The sequence below is a fragment of the Lactuca saligna genome, chromosome 2 (assembly GCF_052625555.1).
Source record: "Lactuca saligna cultivar CGN05327 chromosome 2, ASM5262555v1, whole genome shotgun sequence".
Classification (NCBI taxonomy): domain Eukaryota; kingdom Viridiplantae; phylum Streptophyta; class Magnoliopsida; order Asterales; family Asteraceae; genus Lactuca; species Lactuca saligna.
Genome location: NC_136418.1, coordinates 11491595 through 11517022, shown reverse-complemented (window position 1 = coordinate 11517022; position 25428 = coordinate 11491595). Strand labels below are relative to the sequence as shown.

Genomic DNA, 25428 nt, shown 5'->3' with positions numbered 1-25428 from the left:
TCTCAAAATAGGGTGTACTCGGCGAGTAGCAGGACCAACTCGCCGAGTAGGTACATAGTTATCCGTCTTGAATCAGGAATCGTAGCTATCTTCTGGAACATCCTCGTGTACTCACCGAGTAGAGTCGTCTACTCACCGAGTAGGTGGTCTTTTGTCTCTTATTTTCATTCTTTGGTCTTCAATTGCTTTCCCTTGCTCCCTTTTACTTCCAAGCATGTCTTCTGGACTGAAAACAAAATTCAAAACATTTTAAGTACCTTTTGTCCACATTATTAATTAAAAATGATTAAGAATAATTAACTAATTATGCACATATCATGCCACGTCGTGGAAAAGGGTGTGCCACATTGTGGTGAGTCATCTTATCCTCTTCCATGTATTGGACGCCCTCAGTCACTTGTCGGGTCGCAGCCAACTGTGCCACGTCGCGACTAACCTGACAGCCTCGGATTTCGGGTCTCGAATTTGTAAAATCTGTAACTTTGGCGTATGAGCTCCATTTTCGACGTTTTTTATATGCACGCGTAGTTGAGAGTATACTCTACAACTCTCGTTTAGACTTTGTTGGCTAATTTTGACTTTACTTTTAATTATTTGTTTTTAACCGGTCGGGACACGAAAAGTCCGTTAAAAATCAATAACTTCTTTATCCGATGTCCGTTTTCGTCAGATTTTTCAGCATTGCGCTACTATTGTTGAGACCTTCGATTCTTATTTAGGTTGTTTTGGCCAAAAGTCTCTCGATCTCTATTTTGAGTTTTTAGTTGTCTACCGCTATATCCGGATTTTGGAAAACAGATAACTTCCTCATACAAATTCGGATTTGGACGTTCTTTTTACGTACGTTTACGACTTAATGATATCTACAACTTTCATTTAGATACTTAAAGCTAAAACCTATTGTATCGAAACTTCGTGTTTTTACGTCTAACCGTATTTCCGGTTTTTACGTCTAACCGTCTTCTAGGGCTCTTAGTCGCAGCTTAACCTTCAAAAATTGCCAGGAATGTCGCCCCATTGGATAAAGATTCGATTTTTATAGATATCTCAAAACAGGGTGTACTCGGCGAGTAGCAGGACCAACTCGTCGAGTAGGTGCATAGTTATCCGTCTTGAATCAGGAATCGTAGCTATCTTCTGGAACATACTCTTGTGCTTGCCGAGTAGAGTCGTCTACTCGCCGATTAGGTGGTCTTTTGTCTCTTATTTTCATTCTTTGGTCTTCAATTGCTTTCCCTTGCTCCCTTTTACTTCCAAGCATGTATTCTGGACTGAAAACAAAATTCAAAACATTTTAAGTACCTTTTGTCCACATTATTAATTAAAAATGATTAAGAATAATTAACTAATTATGCACATATCAAAATACCCCACACTTGACTTTTGCTTGCCCCCAAGCAAAACTAAATTTTAAGCATATTATAATCACATATAATAGCTCCAATCTAACCCAGCCATTATGCCAAGGCCGCAACGCATGCATTTGTGTCTAAAATTTTCCAAAAGACCCCCCAAACAACAAATACTCACAATCCTCATAAACATTCGCCCACTCACCCCGAACTATGCTCATTTTATGCAACCCTCCGAATCCATCCTCAGAAAACCTCTTTACCCTCAAAGTATTTTAAATTGAGCAACCCAAGCATACATAATCTAGAATTACAACTTTTCGATACCACTATGGAGCTCTTTGAATTCTTCACTTCCTTGATAATTTGATCTTTGATCTCTTTGAATTCACCACCTTGTATTGATTGATTTTTGGTATCTTCAACTTTTTGGATTTCTTGAAATCTTGATCTTTAGATCTTCACTTTATTTGCTCCAAAATTCTTACAACTTTTCTAGTAATTCTCTCTCTCTTTTTTTACATGTATTCCTCACTTTTTTTTCACTCAAATCCCTACATGCTTAAGCAGGGGCGCTCAATCTCAACCTTTATTGGCTAATGATAACAATTTTCCTGGATACATTTCAGGTTTAGGCTGCTAAACGTATTGCATCCCTCAGGCTGAGCAAGGTCGTGTTTTTGTCTCATGATTTCACTGAAATAAGGAAGTCACAAATGCACTAGAACGTATATAGGCTCAACTAAACATTTGGGTTTTCATGCAATTATCAACATAATTCTAACATGGAATCCTAATTTTCTTTTACCAAAATTTTCTAAATTAAATCCCTAAGTCATATTTTTGGTATGCAACAATTTTTTTTTAATTTCTAAAATGTGACTAACCCCCTACCCCACACTTATTTTATGCAATGCCCTCATTGCATACTATGCAAAAATAAACATGCAAATATAGAGAGAATTGGAACAAACTCCCCTGGGGTAGCAGTCGATAGGTTGACACTCTCCTCTTCAGCTCCTTCTTCAATTGACTTTAGCCATGGGAACAGCTCATCCATGGCATGGGTGTCATGCGTCTTATGTGGTTAACAGCACCAAAATTCCATGGAACAAGGTCGTTAAAAAATCTCCAGTAGCAATCCCTCACAAAGAGTGTATGAATGTTGCAGTGAAAGTGGTCAAAGCAATTCTGAAAATCCAAAAGTAGCAGGCTACTCGGCGAGTAGGCTCGTGGACTCGGTGAGTAGGCCTTGATGCAAAATAAGATCATGTAATATCGCATGTACTCGCCGAGTAGAGTTTGTGCACTCGGCGAGTAGTGAGTGTTTTTTCAAAATTGTTCTAGTCGCTGCTTCTCTCGACTTTGGTGTTGAAATCGGAAATGTAAATGGACCCTTACTCAAATTCCTTCAGCAGCAACACTCTCTATGACCCTTGACTCTCACGGACTCAATCCTAAGGACAAGACTCCATAATTGCTTAAAAAATTCTCATTCCTTTCATGACCCTCACTAGTTATTATGCTTCCCTATCTTCAATCCCTGAAAAAAAAAAAAAAAAACAACTAACAGTGACACTAATAATCCAACCACCATAAAAATCCAAAGTGTTTAACAATTGTCTAGAACATAACATCATAAGCATAAAACATAAAAAAAAACAAAACAAATTCTTCAATCTTCACCATCCATTCCAGCTCCTCCTGCTCCACTTCCTCCCTCTCCATCTCTTCTTCGCATCCTCTCATCCCAATTCATGATATAGGGATAGCCGGGTCCAGGTCTCGGGGCAATTTGCATTTTTTGAAAGAGGTACTCAAAAGATTGATTAGTGTAGTTCACCCCTCGCCCAATATCATCCAAGTAGTGTCGGTACTCTACTTGGTTCCAACCATCATTGTCCTCCACCGGAATAACCGGTGGATCTTCCCGCACCCGTTCGCTCCTTTGTCGGACCCGCCTTCCTGGCTCCTCGGGGACCACCGGCTCATCTTCATGTGGAATAGTGAAGGAATCACCAAAGTTTTCAACTATCTGTTCCCTCCTATAAAGTGCAGTGTTGAATGGTGGAGGGTGGATAACCGTTAGTGCTTGAGCTTGTAGCAAATCCAAGATCCCAAATGACTTGGCAAGTCGGGTAATAAACATGCCTCCATTTATCTTTGAATTGATCTTCTCTTTGACCGCCCCCTCAGCAAGGAATTTGGCAATGCAGTAAGGAAGGTTGCAAAAAAACGTCTGGAGTGATGATGCTCCACAAATAGAAGATGTCAAGGGTGGGGACTTTGTGCCCATCCTTCCGCATGTTTATCGTACTAGCCACAAACCGGTGAATGAGTCGGTGGATCGGAGAACGAATGTGACCTTCTTGTGCGGTGGAGGGAATGTAGACTCGGTTGGCAATTGTGTTCCACCATGTAGATGCCACCACCTCCTCGGGAAGTTCTTTGTAACAATTTTCCAAGAAGGCTTCAAAATAGTCCGTCATCACCATGTCTTGGTCATAAACACCCAACCTCCATGAGAACTCCGCCATGCTGCATTGTCGCAGCTCCCCGTCCAAAGAGAAAGAGATTGTGTTAGGATTATAGAACTCACTACCACCTCGAAATGAGATGGTAGCAAAGAATTCCCAGCACAACTCAGCGTAAACCGGCTCTTGGATCTTAAATAACTACAACCACCCATCACAAGTGATGTTGGCATATCCCAAATTGCAATCCTTTACCAAATACGAGGTGAGTTCTTCTTCCAAACCAACATTTCCCATCCATCCCCAATCCACTGCATTTGGAAGGTGAATTTCCTTCTGCCTAAGTGCCTCCAGTCTGTTTAGAGCTCTTGTTTTTGACGATTTGGAAGTAATTTGTTGAAAAGATAGCCATGGCATATCACCATGGCTTCCCCCTCGCGAAGATTGACCCCTTCTTGCCATGCTACCTGTATACACATATCAAGAACACAACAACAAACAACACCCAGTAATTATAAACAAAAAATATTGGATCTGATTGTGACCTACTCGCCGAGTACACGACTCTACTCGGCGAGTAGTATGAACACCATGACAGATTCGAGTGCCGAATCTGTGTAAACTGTCCAAAAGTCCAAATTTTTCATAGGGTTTTATTGTAATTACTTATCTAACCATAGATCTTGAAGAAAATACTCCTAACATTATCTAATTCGTGACTAAATCAAAACCCTAGAGTTTGAGGAAAACTCCCCAAATCCGAAATTACTTAAAATCTGGACAGATCTGTGATAAAAATCAAACCTTTCATGAATTTGAAGCGTAAAGAAGTTACCTTTTTGCATGAATAGGAGAATTGAGTAGAAAATTGAAGAAATCATGAAAGCAACTTGTAAGATGGCTGAGAGGATAGTGCACAGCGAGTAATGGGATGGAATGGTGAAAAAAACCCTTTTTTACAGATTTATGTTTCACTCGTTTTAAACTGGCTACTCGCCAAGTAGAATGGGTCTACTCGCCGAGTAGAAGTGCTTTTGAACAACATCTGACTGAATCGGGCATCTACTCGCCGAGTACACGACTCTACTCGGCGAGTAAATGTCATAGATTGAAAATTTTTGTGTATTTCGAAAAATTAGTGTATTCATTCATGTTTTTAAACCATCCACCCCACACTCTAAGCATGGCTTGTCCTCAATCAGTTATTGGCATAAAAGTAGATGAAGAAAAATGAAAAAAATGTGAAAATAAAGAAAAGGAAAGAAAATGCAAACTTGAGACTCGGGTTGCCTCCCGAGAAGCACTTCTTTTTATGGAGTCATTAGCTGGACTCCTCCCCTTCTACGTAGTTGCAATCCCGCCCAGCAGCAACTCTTCCAATCCTTCATTCCGAGGGACTCCTTCTTCATATTTTTTTACTCTATGACCATTGACTTTGAAAGGCGTGTCGTCTCTTGATAACAACTCTATAGCCCCATGTGGAAACACCGTCTTTACCAGAAAAGGACCATCCCACCTTGATTTGAGTTTGCCCGAGAAAAGTTTTAATCGTGAATTGAAAAGCAACACTTTTTGGCCTTCATGGATTTCTTTATCTTTAATCCTTTTATCATGCCATCTCTTGGTCTTCTCTTTATAAAGCCAATAACTAGAGTATGCATCATTCCTTAGCTCTTCAAGGGCATTCATTTGCATCAAACGCTTGCTCTTTAGTTCTTCCATGTCGAAGTTGCACCTCTTTAAAGCCCAATACACCTTATGCTCGATCTCGACCATTAAATGGCATTGCTTTCCATAAACTAACCTATATGGTGTAGTACCATTAAATGGCTCTTTAGTTCTTCCATGTCGAAGTTGCAAGAGTTGTCCTCGCAACTCCAGGAGTTACTGGGGAAGGGATTTATTCGGCCGAGTAGCTCGCCGTGGGGAGCACCGATCCTATTCGTCAAGAAGAAGGATGGTTCACACCGGATGTGTATTGATTACCGGGAGTTGAACAAGGTGACGGTCAAGAACCGCTATCCGTTACCGAGGATCGATGATCTATTCGATCAGTTGCAAGGGGCATCTTGGTTTTCCAAGATCGATCTGAGATCAGGGTACCATCAGGTAAGAGTGCGGGATGAGGACGTCCAGAAGACAGCATTCAGGACGCGGTATGGGCATTACGAGTTCGTGGTGATGCCTTTCGGGCTCACCAATGCCCCGACAGTGTTCATGGACCTCATGAACAGAGTATGCAGGCCGATGCTGGATCGGTCTATGATTGTATTTATCGACGACATCCTAGTATATTCGCGAACTAGAGAGCAGCATGAGAGACATTTGAGGGAGGTCCTTGAAGTACTGAGGTCGGAGAAGCTATATGCAAAATTCTCCAAATGTGACTTCTGGTTGCGGGAGGTCCAATTTCTTGGACATGTTGTTAATCAGGCAGGGATATTGGTCGATCCGGCCAAGGTGGAAGCAGTGATGAGTTGGGAGGCACCGAAGTCACCTTCCGAGATCAGAAGTTTCCTTGGGTTGGCGGGGTACTATCGGAGATTTATTAGGGACTTCTCCAAGATCGCGGTACCGCTCACCAGATTGACCCGGAAGGGTGTGACATTCTCATGGGGACCCGATCAGCAGACTTCCTTCAAGACACTTCGTCAGAGACTGTGCGAAGCCCCGGTATTAGCTCTCCCGGAAGGGATGGAGGATTTTGTCGTATATTGCGATGCATCGATTTCGGGACTGGGTGCGGTGTTGATGCAGAGAGGTCATGTGATAGCTTATGCGTCGAGGCAGCTGAAGCCTCATGAGGCGAGATATCCCACACATGATTTAGAGTTGGGGGCAGTGGTGTTCGCTCTCAAGATATGGCGTCACTACCTGTACGGGGTTCGTTGTACTATATACACGGACCATAAGAGTTTGAAGTATTTGATGGATCAACCCAACCTAAATATGCGTCAGAGGAGATGGTTGGACGTGGTTAAGGATTATGATTGTGAGATCCTATACCACCCAGGCAAGGCTAATGTGGTAGCCGATGCATTGAGTCGTAGAGCGGAAAGCACTCCATTGCGAGACGTATGTTTGAGACTGACAGTGATAACCCCGATATTGGATGCTATTCGTGGGGCGCAGGCCGAGGTGGTGAGATCCGAGATGCAGAAGAAAGAGAGAGTCGTTGGGTTAATTTCAGAGTTCGTTAAGGATGGACGAGGACTTCTGACGTTTCAGGGTCGGATTTGGGTACCATTCGTGGGCGGTATGCGTGCTACTTTGATGGAGGAGGCTCATAGATCGAAATTCTCGATCCATCCCGGTGCTACGAAGATGTATTTGGACTTGAGGAAGGAATATTGGTGGCCTTGCATGAAGAGAGACGTCTCTTGGTTCGTTGAGAGGTGTTTGACCTGCCGTAGGGTTAAGGCCGAGCACCAAAGACCGCATGGTAAGTTGCAGCCCTTGGAGATTCCTGAGTGGAAGTGGGAACAGATTACGATGGATTTCATCACCAAATTGCCGAGAACTGCCAGAGGAGTCGATGCAATTTGGGTGATTGTGGATAGGTTGACGAAGAGTGCACACTTCCTTGCCATTAGCGAGAGTTCATCAGCGGAGAAGTTGGCGGAGTTATACGTGAGAGAGATAGTATCTCGGCATGGGGTGCCGATCTCGATCGTTTCAGACCGTGATGCACGTTTCACATCCAGGTTCTAGAAGAAATTTCATGAGGAGCTGGGTACTAAACTGCATTTTAGTACCGCATACCATCCCCAGACCGACGGGCAGAGCGAGCGGACGATTCAGACATTGGAGGACATGCTTCGAGCGTGTGTATTAGACTTCGGGGGTAGCTGGGATGCGTATTTACCCTTGGCAGAGTTTTCCTACAACAACAGCCATCATTCAAGCATTGGTATGCCACCTTTTGAGTTGTTGTATGGTAGGAGGTGTCGGACCCCCATTTGCTGGGGAGAGGTGGGGCAGAGAGTGATGGGCAGTACAGAGATCGTACTCCAGACGACAGAGCAGATTCAGCAGGTTAGGCAGAGATTATTAACCGCCCAAAGCCGACAGAAGAGTTATGCGGACAGACGCCGGTCCGAGCTAGAATTCCAGGTTGGCGATTTCGTTCTTCTGAAGGTTTCTCCTTGGAAGGGAGTGATCCGGTTCAGAAAGAGGGGCAAGTTGGGGCCCCGGTTCATAGGTCTGTTTCGTGTAATTGCAAGGGTAGGTCGGGTAGCTTATCGGTTGGAGTTGCCAGCAGAGTTGGGTCAGATTCACAATACCTTTCACGTATCACAGTTGAGGAAGTGTATAGCCGATGAATCGGCGGTGGTTCCGTTAGAGGACATTCAGGTGGATACGAGCCTGAATTACGCCGAGAGACCAGTAGCTATAAGGGATCGGAAGATCAAGGTTCTGCGGAACAAGGAGGTACCTCTAGTGTTGGTTCAGTGGCAACACCGGAAGGGATCGGAGATGACTTGGGAGCCGGAGCGTGAAATGCGGGAGCAACATCCAGAGTTATTCGCAGAGTGAGACTTCGAGGGCGAAGTCTAGTTCTAGTGGGGGAGAGTTGTAACAGCCCAAAATTTCAGGTATTGTTTTAATACTATTTTTGGGGCACTTTTAGGAGGAGACTCGGCGAGTTGGTGCCTGACTCGCCGAGTAGGACCACGGACTTGGTTGCAGATTCGCGACTGGACTCGACGAGTCCATTAGGGACTCGGCGAGTCGACGCTGTTCAGCAGAAACCCTAGCCATTTGATTCTGGATCGTATATAACGTCTTTAGGGACGTCATTGCTCGTCTTTTGGCCGATTGAGGAGAACCTAAACGTCTGTGGGCATCTGGAGCAGGAGTGAAGGATAGTGGAAACTTGAAGGCTTTGTTAGACAAGAAGAGGCAAGGTTGTGGTCAAAGGAGGATCAAGGGGATTGAGCTCTGAAGGTTGGGGACACAGAGAACACGTTTCCAGGTAATACTCGGACCATTTCTGTCGTTTTGGTGTTGTACACGAATCTAGGGTTTATGAGACCCATTTGGGGATTAGATAGATTATTGTGTGTTACCCAGTCGTTTATACCCCAGTAATAGGATACTTAGACGTCCAGAAAGTCCCATGGGTGCATGTCTCGGGACCATGCGTATTTCAGGGAGCAGGTGATCGACTGTATGGCATGGACTCGCCGAGTCCAATGATCAGACTCGGCGAGTAGCTTGAAGATTTACAGGGACTCGCCGAGTTGTTCTTCAGACTCGGCGAGTAGTTGAGGATTCATTGGAACTCGTCGAGTCGTCTTCGGACTCGGCGAGTGGAGTCGGGGTGGCCCCGCGATTCTTCCACGAGGATCTCGTCGAGTCAAGAGGGATACTCGACGAGTAGAAAGGGAAACAATAGGGAAAGTTGGGGAGGACGTCTAGACTCGTCGAGTCGCCTTTGTACTCGACGAGTCCGGTCAAGTTGACCATTGACCAGAGTTGACCTGCATGTAATTTCGTAGGGTCAGTTGTCTTGTTTGATAAGATTATTAATAAGGGTATATGGTATTATAGGGAGACTGCAGATTGGCGAACCAAGTGCGAGTGGTTTCAAGAGTTTATAGTTTACATACTACGAGGTGAGTCTTCTCACTATACTGTACCCGGAAGGGTTTGACTGTGTGACCGGAAGGTCGAATATGTTATGTGTTATATATATATATATATATATATATATATATATATATATATATATATATATATATATATATATATATATATATGCTATAATTGAAAGGAATAGTCGCTATGCATGCTATGTATGTTTCTATGGGCCGGAAGGCAACGTACTATGTGACAGGTAGGTCAGGTATGATATATGATATATGTGATATATGTGTTAGAGTAAATGTATTATGTGTTATATATGTTTATGGGCCGGAAGGCAATCATGTTATGGGCCGGAAGGCAATCATCTTATGGGCCGGAAGGCAAGTATTTTATGGGCCGGAAGGCAGTTATCTTTGGGCCGGAAGGCAATTATATTATGGGCCGGAAGGCATTTTACTGTGGACCGTAAGGTCCGGGCCTGGAAAGGCGTATATGTGTAAGTGGTATACTGGGGAACTCACTAGGCATTTATGCTTACAAGTTGTTATGTATGTGTTTCAGGTACTAGCGAGGACCGTGGGAAGGCGCCGGCATGATGCATACACACTGCTGATATTTGAGATCTTGGGGAATTTACATATGTATTTGTTTTGGAACATGAAATAAATATTATTGATTGAATGAACTCACTTGATTTAAAATGAAAATTTTATTTGAAAATTTGCGTTGTTACACTTTGCATACTTGGGCATTTGCATGATGGCTTCAATGAAAGGTATGTTGATTTGAAGAGTCTTAATGTGGTCTAGAAACTTCTGATATTCCTCTTCATGCTTCTCTTTCTTGGCTCGGGTTGGGTATGGCATTGGAGGCTGGTAAGGCTTTTCAGTAGATTGTTCACAGGTTTTTCATGGTGTACTCGCCAAGTCCATCGGCCCTACTCGGCGAGTAGGACTCTCAGATTGTAAATTTTGGTTTTCTGCTGGTTTTTCCGCTTCATCCTTCTGTGAGTCCTTGGGTGCTTCAGTCCGAATGGGTGCCAGGGGAGTGATTATCTTCCCACTTCTTGTTCTGACAATGTTTATGTGCGCGCCTCGTGGGTTATTTTCGGTTTTTCTAGGAAGTTCACCCGGTGACCTTTGGTTAAGTTGTTGAGCAAGTTGCCCAAGCTGTGTTTCTATATTGTGGATAGATGCTTGCTGGTTCCTAAGCATGGTTCTTGTTTCTTGAATAGCAGCATCATGATCACTATGCCTTTTTTCTGAATCAGCTACAAATTTAGTGAGCATATCTTCCAAACTTGGCTTCCTTTCTTGCACCGGCTCCTCCTTTTGGTAGAACCCTCTCCCTTTTTGTCTATACTTCTCCTCCTTGTCTTTCTTGTACTCATCATAAGGAAGCCACTCTTTCTTTTGTTTGCGCCAATCTTCATCATATCGGTCTCCACTCGAGTAACACGCTTGCGCCTTCTTGTTGCCATTCTCATCCAAATCGCAGTCTCTAGTGAGGTGAGGCCCATTGCAGTTTTCACAACCCACCCGAATAGCATGGATCGTTTGATCCATTTTATTCATTCTCCTATCCATGGTTTTTAGCATACCCATGACCGCAGATAAGTCTTCAGTAGCAGCATAAGCGGCTCCCCTAGTGACCTCATGTCTAGGGTTATGGTATTCTCTAAAGTGCTTAGAGAATTCTTCAATCAATTCTTTAATCACCGGGGGAGGCTTCTTTGTAAGTGGGCCTTGCGAGTCTAGTAACTGCCTAGTTGTGACATTGACTCCATCATAGAAGATGGAGACTTCTTGCTGGCTGTTTAGATCATGGTGTGGGCAATTTCTTAGCAGACTCTTGTACCTCTCCCATGCTTCATATAGCGACTCTCCAGCTTATTATTCAAAGTTCGCAATGGCCTTCTTCAGCTTGGCTATCTTAGAAGGTGGACAAAAGTGATCAATGAATTCTTCCTTCATCTTGGCCCAAGTAGTGACTGATCCGGGAGGAAGTGACTTGAGCCAGTCTTTGGCAGCACCCTTGAATGTAACTGGAAGCATACGAAGTAGTTGAGTCTCGCGGGTTACATTTGGAATATTGAAGTAATCAGCTACATCATTGACTTCATCCAAATGCTTGTAGGCATCTTCATGATCTTTCCCATAAAACGGTATTTCTTTGAGTGAAGCTAGGATATGACCCTTTAGCTCGAAGGTAGCAGTCGCGGGAATTGTGGGTTGCACAAGTCCTGGTCCATTGTCGTCGCGCATCCTCTTCTTCCATTCTCCCATGGGGATTTCATCAATGTTAGCCATTGTGAAAGCTAACTCTTCCTCGGACTCGGTTTCGTGCTCGTACGTTGGCTCCTCTTCTTCCTCGGTCTCGCACCCGATATCTTCTTGAATTGGTTCTTCGATTGTCGAAGAGGCGCTAGATGCTCCTGATTTACTGCTCTTCTTTTTCCCAAAAACGATCTTCAAGTTGGACAAAGGTGACTTCTTTGGTGTACTTGAACTCTCCACGTCCTTTCCTTTGTTCCTTTTCAATGCGGATTCGGGATCGTCAAACGGGGGTACCAGTGGTGTGTTTGATCCTCTAGTCATGAAAGTCCTGAAATAAATAGAATAAAAGCATAAAAAGAACAAAAACATGTAGTAAAAAAATTAAAAATTAACTGCTAAATAAACTGTTACTCGCCGAGTAGGTGCGACTGCACTCTGCGAGTATCAGTGATATTTTGAAAAATTGCTAATCTTAATACTAAAACTAAAACAGATGCTAAAACCTAATTACTAATTACTAAATTGCAATAAATGAACTCTATGCAAGTAAACTCACACAAAGGATCGAAAAAATTAGGAATTAGATTAATTATTTAGAACCGTTCCCTGGCAACAGCGCCAAAAACTTGATGTGTGTAAAATGCACTTGTTTTATCCCTACTTTTAATTAATAAATTTAACACACAAAGGCAGTAAACCTGTCTTTTAGTGGTATAGATTAGTAAGTAAGGTGTCGAACTCAGGGAACGGAAAATTAAACTAATAACTAATTTTAACTAAAACAACGAATAAAAGTAAAAGGGGTTTCTTCTAGTTTTGCAAGACTGAAAACTTAGGCACACTAAATTAACTAAATAACTAAAGCAACAACTATTTCACCAAATTTGATAAAGATGTTTCTATTTAGGTTCAACCAATTCACTCTATGGTTATTTGTATTTATGATAGGTTAATTGCTACTGGTTACCAATTATAATGGTTAAGTTCATGTTCATTACTCCTAAACCTTAGACAATTAACTAATTTAAGCGGTGATCAAGTGTTTAAACTAATTAATTCCCTGGATTAATGATTTGGATTAAATAAGATTTGTAATGGTCAATTAAGTTACTAATTCAATTAACCTCTTGTTTGATGGTTTCTCAAACAAGCTCACACATTAATCTTCCTATTGTCTTATTAATCTTAGTTTCATAATCATTACTTCTAAGCATATGGTTTAGTGTTCACATAGACATATGAGGTTAACAACTAAGAGATGTTCATGCAGCCTAATTGTCTTCCAATTAACAGAAAATAGTAGTGATTAATGCATAAGGTTCTTTAACAAACTTAATTTAATAAATCACCAATAAACAATCAAACAAAAACTAATAATTAAACCGTAGGAGTTCCTTGGTATTCCCCTAACAGAAGCAAAAACGAATTTAGTTCATAGTTGCAGTAGAAACAAACATAAAAACAAGTTTTACTAGATCAAACATATTCAATTCCTAAATCTAAGTGGTAGGATTAACCTAGTTGCTTGAATTCTTCAAAAGATTGAAGCTTAGGGTTCCTCAGCGTCTTCTAGGGCTCTTAGTCGCAGCTTAACCTTCAAAAATCGCCAGGAATGTCGCCCCATTGGATAAAGATTCGGTTTTTATAGATATCTCAAAATAGGGTGTACTCGGCGAGTAGCAGGACCAACTCGCCGAGTAGGTACATAGTTATCCGTCTTGAATCAGGAATCGTAGCTATCTTCTGGAACATCCTCGTGTACTCACCGAGTAGAGTCGTTTACTCACCGAGTAGGTGGTCTTTTGGCTCTTATTTTCATTCTTTGGTCTTCAATTGCTTTCCCTTGCTCCCTTTTACTTCCAAGCATGTCTTCTGGACTGAAAACAAAATTCAAAACATTTTAAGTACCTTTTGTCCACATTATTAATTAAAAATGATTAAGAATAATTAACTAATTATGCACATATCATGCCACGTTGTGGAAAAGGGTGTGCCACATTGTGGTGAGTCATCTTATCCTTTTCCATGTATTGGACGCCCTCAGTCACTTGTCGGGTCGCAGCCAACTGTGCCACGTCGCGACTAACCTCCATGGAGTATCCATGGGTCACCCCATGGACTTAGTCTTAGTCACAATTTCTTGAGCCATGGGTTTCTTTTATATGGTGGCTATTAGGGTTACACCATGTAACTCATGACTTTACCCATTCCTTATGCTCCATGGGTTTTAACCTCCATGGAGTATCCATGGGTCACCCCATGGACTTAGTCCAACATAAGGAATCTTGGATTACAAGCCCACATATATAAAAATGAATGATTTACACAATCAACCCATATATTTAATTAGTCTTCTTTTGATCACTTAATTAATACTAGATTAATTCTTGATCAATACTAATTAAATAATCTCATTATTCTTATTATTAATATACTAGAACTTATAATATATTAATAACCGTAAGTGTCTTATTTCTCTCATTATAGTCTATCCAAGTGCATGATGCCATGCAACCCAAATGGACCATGCCGGGTCGGGTCAAGTCTTACCAATTATAGTTATGGACTTAGACATTAATCCAACAGTCTCCCACTTGGATAAGTCTAAAACTATTATCGCGTATGACTTCAGGAACCAACTGGCAATCGTAGCTCTCAAAAGCTTTTGTCGAACTCTGACCTTGTAGATGAACTCTGATCTTGTCAATGACTTGTCCATTAGATAAGGGATCATATATTCCTCCATTCTAGATATCATATGGACTGAGACATGGATTATAATCATTCTCTCTGTCCATTTGTTGTTTCCCGATTTCCGATTTATGACGACTGACTAATTGAACAAATCAAATCAGTCCTGGCCCGGCCGAGCACTTCCATTTGTCATCATCAAATCATCGAGGGGCCCACAGATATCGCTTTTATCCCGAAGGTAAAAGGAATGGATAAACTTCGACTCATATGGCTTGTTCTACTACTTGTTGAATCATACACAAAGACACGTTTTATAGCACCGAGTTACCAAATGCAGTTTCGTGCAATCAATGTACAACCAACTCATAGTAACAACTCATATCTCTAGGTTTGAAGAATATAAGATATTATCGTCTCATGATCACTCGTGATAAAATCCATGAAGTTATTCCAATGAGCGCGGGTTGAATCCAATACTCAGAACTTATGAGCACTCATGAGTGTTGTAGCCATATGTCCAACAACTTAGACCTCTACAAGCCAACCCATGACAGTCTTAATTCATATCTACTTCCAACATATGACCGACTGTGGATGGTTTGAATAACTTAGTCATTCCGGAAGAATAACCTAGTTTATTAGGGAAGTCAAAACATGCAAAGTGAAACACAATAATAATTGAATCCAATATGGTCTCAGAACTTATGAATATAAATAAAACACTTTTTATTTATCACCATATGATTACACATTATTTATTGTATATTGCTTCATCTATCAACATTATTCTTGAATTTAAAACAATAGTTGTCCCATGCTCCAAGCATGCACACTATGTTTTCTAAACACTAGTCATGCCATACACCAAGTATGCATAATATGTTTGTCTATGATCTTTACTTTGTGAACTAGATCAATTGAGCATAACTTCAATGATTCTTTTTTTCACAATCCTTACTGCAAATGCAAGAATTCCAAATTCATGTCATTTACTGAAATCTGTTAGATTCTAAACTTATATGCATCGATCCTCTTGTAATGATTATGCACAAAGTCAGAAAGATTTGCAACAATCATTACAGAGTATTCCAAAGGAGATCAATTCCTTGGAAACATCCTTCTTGCATTAAGTTTCCTTAATCTTAAACAGATTGGAAAAATTCTAACTTTGAAACATTTCCGAATTCCATTTTGACTATCACTTCTGAACAGGAGTTGCCTCCTTACAGATTATGTCAATATGGTCCTTCCAGAATTATCACTATATTTCCAATTGTCCTTGAGCAACCAATCTTTGGTAAACCTTAGATTGTCCTCGACAATTGTTTAATCCTTTTAGTCATATCCAGTTCTAAACCTTTTCCCTTCTTAATGCCCTAGGCATTTGGAAATTTTTAGAAAGGATGAATATAGCACATGTAATCGATCCTATATCCGAAGCATATGGGACACGATTCATGATGTCTCACATAAAGACTAAACCAGTCTTTTGCTATAACATTTCCATTTCTATTTGCCAAGTTCTCATAATTCAGATTATGAAAAGGTATGCCGTAATCATAATCGAATTTAAGAACGCAAATAATGGACCCATATACAGAATTTCCTTATGTTGAGCCATTCCAACATGAAATTCATATATATCCTTGACTAAATGATTAAAACCTCACGATCAGCTTATAGATTTGAGATGAAGTATAATTTCCTCTCCCTTAATTATAGCAAAACAACTTTTTCCCAATTGAAACCTTTTGTTTTCTATAATTAACATTGCTAGCTTGCAATACTTATCGTAATTATCATGCTCCCACTAACATGATGATTATTAGCATAACACTTATGCTCCCACTAGCTTTGACATGTACTCAGAAATCAGCTGGACTTCTAGAAATCAATACTTTATTGACTTTCTTACCAAAGTTCAGATTTCTGATACTAGATTGTTTTGATAAGACTTTATCAAAATCATACACCTTCCCTTAGATAGCTCATGGGTGTGTCAAAACAATTTTAAGAACTATGAAAAGGGATTCCGTAATCATAGTCTTGATCGTTTTGACCTTTGCCATTTCTCACAAGTCCAAGTTAGTGTGCCGGTAAACCACACACGCTCCACTAACGACTTTGAGATCACAATTGCTATCTAGCTAAAATCTACTTAGTGGAAGTGTTTCCTCACCATCATTTTCATGAATCGGAGAGAAACCTTATGACACTTAGATTTAATGGTGTATGTGTTCTTATCCATGTGAATTGTCAAAACCATAGTCACAAGACAAGGATAATGACAAATCCAAACTCATATGGACTGAACTCAATCTTAATTTCTTGTCACCTGGTAGCTCAAGGGCCTACCATTGCTTCCAAGTTGTTGTGCAACACATTGAGAACTCTAAGAACTCATATGTAAAGCCAACTTTAACTGGGATGGGCACAGAATATGTCAACACGATAGGTTATAAACCTTAAGTCGTGTGCTAGTGAAGAACTTTAGGTTTTATTCTTGATTAGTTCTTGAGACTTTCAAGACCTTTAAGACTCCCACTGTCCTCTTGACATATAAGACTTCCTTGTCAAACATCCAAGAGATAGTGTGGATTCTAATCAAGACAAACACTTCACACAATTGGCCTTAGTTGGTCTTTGGTTTATCCAAAACATCACAACTTACCAATTTCAAATGTACAAGAGTAGAAAACTTTTACTCTTACATTTGATAAGTGTTTTAAACCTTCTTTAAGACATGTCACTCAAATTACAATCTTGGAGTATGACTCTAAGACTTGTATTGAAACGAAGTATGACTCATCTTCTTGATTTAACCATTTCAACAATTCAAGATCCCTTCTTCTTAGTCATAATAATGCACTAAGACTTCCTTAGAGAACTAATTTTGATATGGTTTCTTAATCATTAAGATGATCACAAAACTGATACTAAAGTACTCTCCCATCTTTTCAGATTTGAGAAACTTTTATCCTTCTGCCTAATTTGATTCTTCTTATTCGCTCTGCCTTACATTGGAACCTTTTCCAATGTCTCAGAGTTACACTTAAGCTTGTAAGTATAATCATATTTACTGAGCTTTAGTAAACTATGACGAATAGCCTTATATCTTTTGTGGTGGACTTAATCAGTGCACATGACAATGTACTCGATCCCTTAGTCCATTACTTGACTCACACATCCATGTGAACAAGTAATTAGTCTTAATTTTTCCAATACTTGAAAGTTCTCATTCATCATGCTATACAACTTGCATGATTCCAAGTCCCGGTCCAATTGAGACTTTGAATGATGAGAATCTTTCCTTATTTGGTAAATTTAGACATTACCACAAATGAAAGAATCAATTTCATATTTCCACTCTTGCTATTAATGGAATCATATAAGCAACAATTTTTCCTCAAATGCCATTGTAAGGATATTTTTAAAATAAATAAAATCAAAATTTTCCTTTTATTTTAAAACTATGCGGAAAAACTTATCCTTACAATCCATATGAAAACTTGTTGTTATCTATTCCTAAGCAATATCTCATAACTCCTAAGAAGTAGCTCAAGAATCCGATTTTCAAACTACGCGATAGAAATCCATCTACGCGATCAGATTCAGCATATTCTTTCTTTAAGTCCCTTTACTTTTCTTTGATCCTTAAAACATCACCATGTGACCCAGTCACATCATGTATAAGGAATCTCAGAATAGAAACTTAACAGAGTTAGAGTAGTGGACTTTTACCTGAAGTAGAGTCAATCTTATTGACTTTAACATCCTTAGGTAAATCAGGCAGCTTCGCAACCAATGCCCCTTCCTTTGGCAATATAAACATATGGACCCTTTAATAATGGTACACGAGACTATCACAGACTTAGACTTTTCTCTTTACCATTTGGTCAACCGGGTTGACTATGGCCGATCCCTTTCCATTGGGAAGAGAATGCTTTTTCTGTATTTCCAGTGTTACCATTGTCAATGTCCATAAAGTTTCAGGAAGTTGATCTTAACAATAGATAAGATCATTAAGGGTCTTGTCATAGTCTATTTCATAGGTGTCCCAAAGGAACTCACTATGTGACTTAGAAAGTGATTGAACCACCAACTTTCTCAAGACTTCGACACCCTTCTCTCCCGGCTTGTCAATATGTGACTACATCTCCAAGATGTGATCACACTTAGACCTTGCCTTGCCATTAGGGCTTGAGTGATCTTAAACTTTTCAAGAACTTGTGGGTTAGGGAGAATAATTGGAAGAGGAGAGAGAAGTATGATATCCATGGGACATCATCTTCATTTAGGAAAGCTTGTTTCAAGAGATTTGGGAAGATCATAAATGTCTAATCCAGACATGTTATGGGAGATATTCAAGATAGTTGATCTTTGAGTCCTTAATATGACACCCAATATGAAAATATTAAGGCTAGGACCCAACAAACTATTTTATAACTTAGAAGAGGTATGCCGTAATCCAAGCTATAAAACAATTTGAAGGTAGGTGAATGACGATTCACCAATTTCCACCAAGATAAACGAAATGTATTATTAGGTTTTAATTGGTTTTGAAACTCCTAGATCTTTTGAGATTCATTGAACTGTTCAATGGCATGTTTCAATCTCGAGTGTGCCCTTCAGGTTTTGTGACTGGGATGCCGAGGATCACAAAACAAGGTGTGAAGTAACCATGCAAATTACTGGGTACCCTTAAGTGTTTATCCCTCAATCGATGTGCCGGTTAACCACACACGCTCCATCGATACTATGATAAATATTAAGTTACCCTTTGCCTACCTTGTTAAATACGAGTTAGTGTGCCGGTTAACCACACGCGCTCCACTAACCGACTCAAACAAAGTGCAAAGTGTAATTTCGTGGATTAGCACCTTTATTCACATTTTTCTAAGTAACTAAGATTGGGTATTATTAAAAGTTTAGTTACTTAGTATTTATCATTAATACTTTTAATGAAGGGAGAATTATAGTCATGTCAAACCCGTTCGGCTAACGACCCTCCACCAGTCAAGCGAGCGGTGGGTGAGAGTGAACACCCATTAAGTTGCCATTTTATAGGCAACAACCTTATACCCACCTTATAGACCGGCTTCGTGAATGAGGCGTACTAGCGGTAAGACCGACTTTACTCTTATACATATAAATATTATTAACTTATAATATTATAAAGTATAAGGGTTGAATTTTAACTTTTAAAATTCTAAGGGCTAACTTGGAATTAAAGTATTCATAAGAGAAAACTTTACAAATTCCAAAACTTGAGGGCAAGTTTTTGAAACTATTCAAAACTAATTAATTCCATAACTTATGTATTTAAAGTAGTTTTAATCCAAAAACTCTTCAAGTTCCATAACTTGTGGACAAATTATGGAAGACTTTAAACTAATAAAGAATTAATCTTTTCTTTATTTTATAACTTATGGAATTAATTAAGGTTACATATTTTATTTATTTATTTATTAATGAAGTGACTCTTGAACCTCCATAACTTAAGGACAAGACTCTTCATCTTTTTTTGTAACCTTTGCCAACTTTATGAGTTTTATGAGTCTTTAATGTGACTCTTCATGTAACTTAAGGATAAGTTACACAAACACATTTTATACTCAACTCTTAGATTAATTTGGATTGAAAACAACTTTTTCACTCAACTTTTCTATTATTCTAAGCAACTCATAAGAACAAGATAATTCAAATCAAACTTTTTCATGTCATTAGTCTAACCTTTAAACTAATACAAAACATGAATCTATTGACAATTATCTTTGAAAATGGATTAGCATGAACATTACCACATTAAAAACAGGTTTATAAGTTAAAAACAACTTAGGGTAATGTTCCTAGTCCATTTCTAGCCAAAAACCTCGAAGATATGCTGTCTGGGGTCCAACTCGTCGAGTGCATGAACTCAACTCGGCGAGTTGGATGCATTTTGCCTTGGACTCGTCGAGTCTCTTCATGGACTCGGCGAGTCAGCTGGGCTGACAGCACCAAAACTCGATTTTTCAGCTTCTATTGCAGGTATAACAAGAAAACAAGCCTAGGCTCTGATACCACTAATGGGTTATGAGCATTCTAACACTCCTAAGTGTACATGCAACCCTAAATACCTTGGATCTATGTTTTCTCTATTATACATGCAAATATGAACATCCAAGGTATTATCCTAATCTAGCATACAAAATAATGGATATAACAAGATAGAATACATACCTCTTTGATAGTGCTTGTCTTCATGAAGCTTGAGTGCCTAGTGCCCCAAGTGTGACACCTCAAATGTTTCACACAACACCATAAGCACTTGGAATAACTTAGAGAGAAATTAGAACACTTCATGAAATCGTCTAGCCCTCATACATACACATAGTGTTAGTCTTAGTCACAATTTCTTGAGCCATGGGTTTCTTTTATATGGTGGCTATTAGGGTTACACCATGTAACTCATGACTTTACCCATTCCTTATGCTCCATGGGTTTTAACCTCCATGGAGTATCCATGGGTCACCCCATGGACTTAGTCCAACATAAGGAATCTTGGATTACAAGCCCACATATATAAAAATGAATGATTTACACAATCAACCCATATATTTAATTAGTCTTCTTTTGATCACTTAATTAATACTAGATTAATTCTTGATCAATACTAATTAAATAATCTCATTATTCTTATTATTAATATACTAGAACTTATAATATATTAATAACCGTAAGTGTCTTATTTCTCTCATTATAGTCTATCCAAGTGCATGATGCCATGCAACCCAAATGGACCATGCCGGGTCGGGTCAAGTCTTACCAATTATAGTTATGGACTTAGACATTAATCCAACACCAACATCTATCATGGTGGCACAAAAAGGTGTATTTCTTGAGCATGATCATCTTCTAATAATACGTGGATCAACATGGCACATCAAAGGAATCAAGATGGTGCATCATGTACCTAGATGGTCCATGAAGGCGCAACATCTCCTTCATGGTGCAACTTCCCTTCTTGATGGAGCAACAACGTCTTCATGGATCAACATCCCCTTGGATCAACATATCCTTGCCTTAATATCACCTTGGCATAAATTCAGGCATGATGGCGTATCATGATATCATTTAGCACAACATCCTTCTACATGGCGCAACATGATGTTCCATGTTGCTCCAAGTGCTCCAAGTTTCTCCAAGCCACTCCAAGTTGCTCCAAACCACTCCAAGTTGCTCCAAACCTTCTTTTTGAAGATTCATTCCTTTGACACATTATTTGTTCCTTTCTCACATGATCCAAAGCAATCTCGGATGGTCTGTTCCTTTGTCACGTGCTCCATGAACCTCAAGTGCTCCATTGTGATCTAATTAATCCATGTTGGACAAGTCTTCTTACCCCAACAACATCCCACTTGAAAGCTTGAACAACTTTTAATGCCATTCAAATTTCACCATTCCTGAAAGTGCATCCTCTCTCTCTCTCTCTCACTCACTCTCTCTCTCTCTCTCTCTCTCTGCCAAACCTTTTTTTTAACTTCTGAAAGGCCAATTGAAGCCATGCAAAGCTTCAACTTCTCAGTGATAACCACCTTGGTGAACATATCACCTTGATTCTTTGTTCCAAGTATTTTCTTTAAGTTTAGAGTTCCTTCATTGATTAACTCTCAAATGAAATGGTACCTCATCTAAATATGTTTCATTCTGTTGTGAAACTCTCCTTTCTTTTCTAAATGAATTGTAGTTAGTTTGTTAGAATGCTATACACAATCCTACTGCTATATTCCAAGTTCTTACAAGAAACTCTTCGACTATATGAGCTCTTTGGCAGCTTCTGCAAGTGCCATGTATATTGCTTCTATGGTTGAAAGAGCAACACTCTTTTATAACCTTAACATCCAACTAATTGTTGTACCTCCAATTGTAAACACATAACTCGTTGTGCTTTTTCCTGAATATGCACATCTACCTAAGTCTGCATCAGCGAACCCTTTTAAGACTACTCCTTTTCTTCTGAAACGTGAGTAACACTCAACAATTCCTTTTAAGTAGTATAGAAGCCATTTTACTCCTTCCCAATGATTTCACTAGACTTGAGAAGCCACAAATATACTATAATATATTAGCTTAACAAAACTTTTAAATTCGCATTAAATTATCTCACATAACACTAGCAAACTTAGCTCAAACACAATAATATTAAAAGAAATTTTTTAAAATTAACAAGATTTTTTAATGTTAGACCGTTTTTCAAGTCATTATTTTTCAATTTTTTTTCTAGCAGATATATTTTAAAATCTAGCATGTTTGTTGTAATTGATAATTTCACAGAATGTTAAGTGTCTTTTTCAGCTCTGTTCTCCGCCTTTTGCATCCCAGCTCCGATTTTAACTGTAATTGAACATTTCAAAGAAATATCGTAGATATAAAAATATACTAACATTTTAATCAAATATACTAAGATGATGGTCTAATATATATATATATATATATATATATATATATATATATATATATATATATATATATATATATATATATATATTGTAACGACCCAATTTTTACGTCCGAAAATTTCATTTTTAAGGTATTACTTTAGAAAACATTAATAAATAAAAACATTGTTTGTTCACACCATAACACATCGCAACCATGTTCTAAAAAGTCAAACCATACATCCCATCAAAATATCAGAGTACAATCCCAGTAAATCTCATAAATGCGGAAACCGAAGAGTGTGTGTATGACGTGCCGCTACCGCGCCGGCTCCTTCCCCTTCGATGCAGAGGTACCTGAAAACAAAACTGTAAACGTAAGCACAAAGCTTAGTGAGTTCCCCCAACGTACCGCATACCATACAAACACATAACATACGTACTGCCAGGCTGTTCTGGGGTGCCTGACTACCCGGTACGGCCATTCTGGGGTGCCGACCTACCCATACGACCATTCTGGGGTGCCGTCTTACCCGTGTCAAGCCATTCTGGGGTGCTGACTACCCATGTCAAGCCATTCTGGGGTGCTGACTACCCATCGGTCCTAACAACCGATCCTCGGGGACTATTTCACCCCCTACTACTACGATCACATATAACATACCAAGCCAGCATGCAAACATATCATCACACACTGTCAGACGTATCTGGGGTGTCTGACTACCCTTTGGTTCTAACAACCAAACTCTACTACTATCACATACAACATATCATGCTAGCATATAACATATCAGGTAGTAGCAAACTTAGATGATATCACAAAGACAATCATCTATCATACATCTCCTACTGGTGGGTCGGCATTGTGGCCTTAGACCCACTGCTACTGGATGGTAACTCACCTCAAAGTAGCTGCTGAACTTATCGGGAACTAACTGACTGCTGCTGCTCCGGGAGTCCTCCGGCTGCAATTCCCACAACATACTCAATCAAACACTGCTAACTGACCTTTAGGTAAAATGACCATTTTACCCCCGGTCTAGCTCTAAGCCAAAGCAAGAGTCAACTTTCAGTTGACCCGACTCGCCGAGTGGATCACCACTTGCCGAGTCCCTAGCAAACCAATGTCCTGGGTCCCTGGTTCTACTCGTCGAGTCGGGCTATGACTCGACGAGTTCACCTTCTAACTGTCGTTCAACTCCTTCATCCTACTCGCCGAGTTGCATGAACAACTCGTCGAGTTCATCTTCATCCGATGAACACTTTATGCTAAGACTCGCCGAGTTGTATGAACAACTCGCCGAGTCTGTTCTTGATCTATGAAGATTGCCTTGGACTCGCCGAGTCAGGGCATTGACTCGCCGAGTCCTAACATGGGTGAGTTCAGCTCCCAACTCACCGAGTCACCCCCTGTGACTCATGGCTCAACTCGACACATGATGAAGGGACCAAATCGGTGACTCGCGACCAGACTCGCCGAGTCACCTATGCGACTCGCCGAGTCGTCGCCATGCATCCACCAAATACACAGATTTACTCGGTTTCAGTCCATGCCATTCATAGATCTGGACTTCTAGGACACAAATCACACGTAAAGTTTCCAACTTTACGTGTGGATATTCACTAATGTGGATTTTAGGGTGCAAAATGCCTCAAAAGGGTAGATCTAGGATGAACAAGCCACATGGGGCCATAAAGCTCACAGATCTGAGCTCCTGGAGCTCAATATTGCCTAGATCTAAAGGTTAGTCCACTTATTACGAGTCCTTAAGCACAAACAAGCTTGGAGAATTGCTCAAGAGTGTCCCAAATGACATCCTAAGCATAGAAACAGGGGAAAACGAGATATACCTCAAGGAAAATGTTGAAATGACACAAAGATGGCCGATCTCCTTCTCCTCTTCTTGATCTACTCCTCTTTCTCCTCAAAACCTTCAAGAACACACCAAGAACACCTCAATCTCTCAAGGAAACAAGGGAAAACGATGTTGGGGGAGTTCTGGGGGGGAATGGGGACGAGTTGGGGCGGAATGAGAGTTTAAATAGGGTGCAAACCCTTGAAACTTAGGGTTTCATCCAGCAGCGGTGACTCGCCGAGTCCAGGATGTGGACTCGCCGAGTCGCCTACTTAAAACGTGTCCTGAGTCTCGTCCCTACTCGGCGAGTCGGACCCTATGACTCGCCGAGTCCAAGGCTAAATTAGGGCAATGCTCAAATAAAATTCACATACCGGAAACCAGGTGCTACAAATCTCCCCCACTTATTTTAGACTTCGTCCTCGAAGTCTGCTGCCTGGTCCTGAAACAGCTCGGGGTAATGCTCCATCATCTCGTCCATCGGTTCCCAAGTCCATTCCGAACCCTTGCGGTGCTGCCATTGCACCTTTACTAGCTCTACCCTCTTGTTTCTCAACGTCTTGGTCTTTCTATCAAGTATTGCGACTGGGCGCTCAATGTAATTCAAGCTGTCATCAACCTGAATATCCTCCAACGGTACTACTGCTGAATCGTCCACCAGACACTTCCGCAGCTGCGAAACATGGAAGGTGCTGTGGATCTGACTGACCTCGGCTGGCAGATCCAGCCTATACGCCACCTTGCCCACCCGGGCTGCAACCCTGAAC

General features: G+C 40.3%; 1 non-coding gene across 1 annotated transcript; it reads left to right on the top strand.

Moving 5' to 3' along the window:
• The first annotated feature begins 11233 nt into the window (after positions 1-11233).
• Positions 11234-11340, top strand: LOC145033191 (small nucleolar RNA R71). Its single transcript, XR_013677428.1, has one exon. It is a non-coding gene; the product is annotated as a small nucleolar RNA R71 (small nucleolar RNA).
• Positions 11341-25428: the final 14088 nt, after the last annotated feature.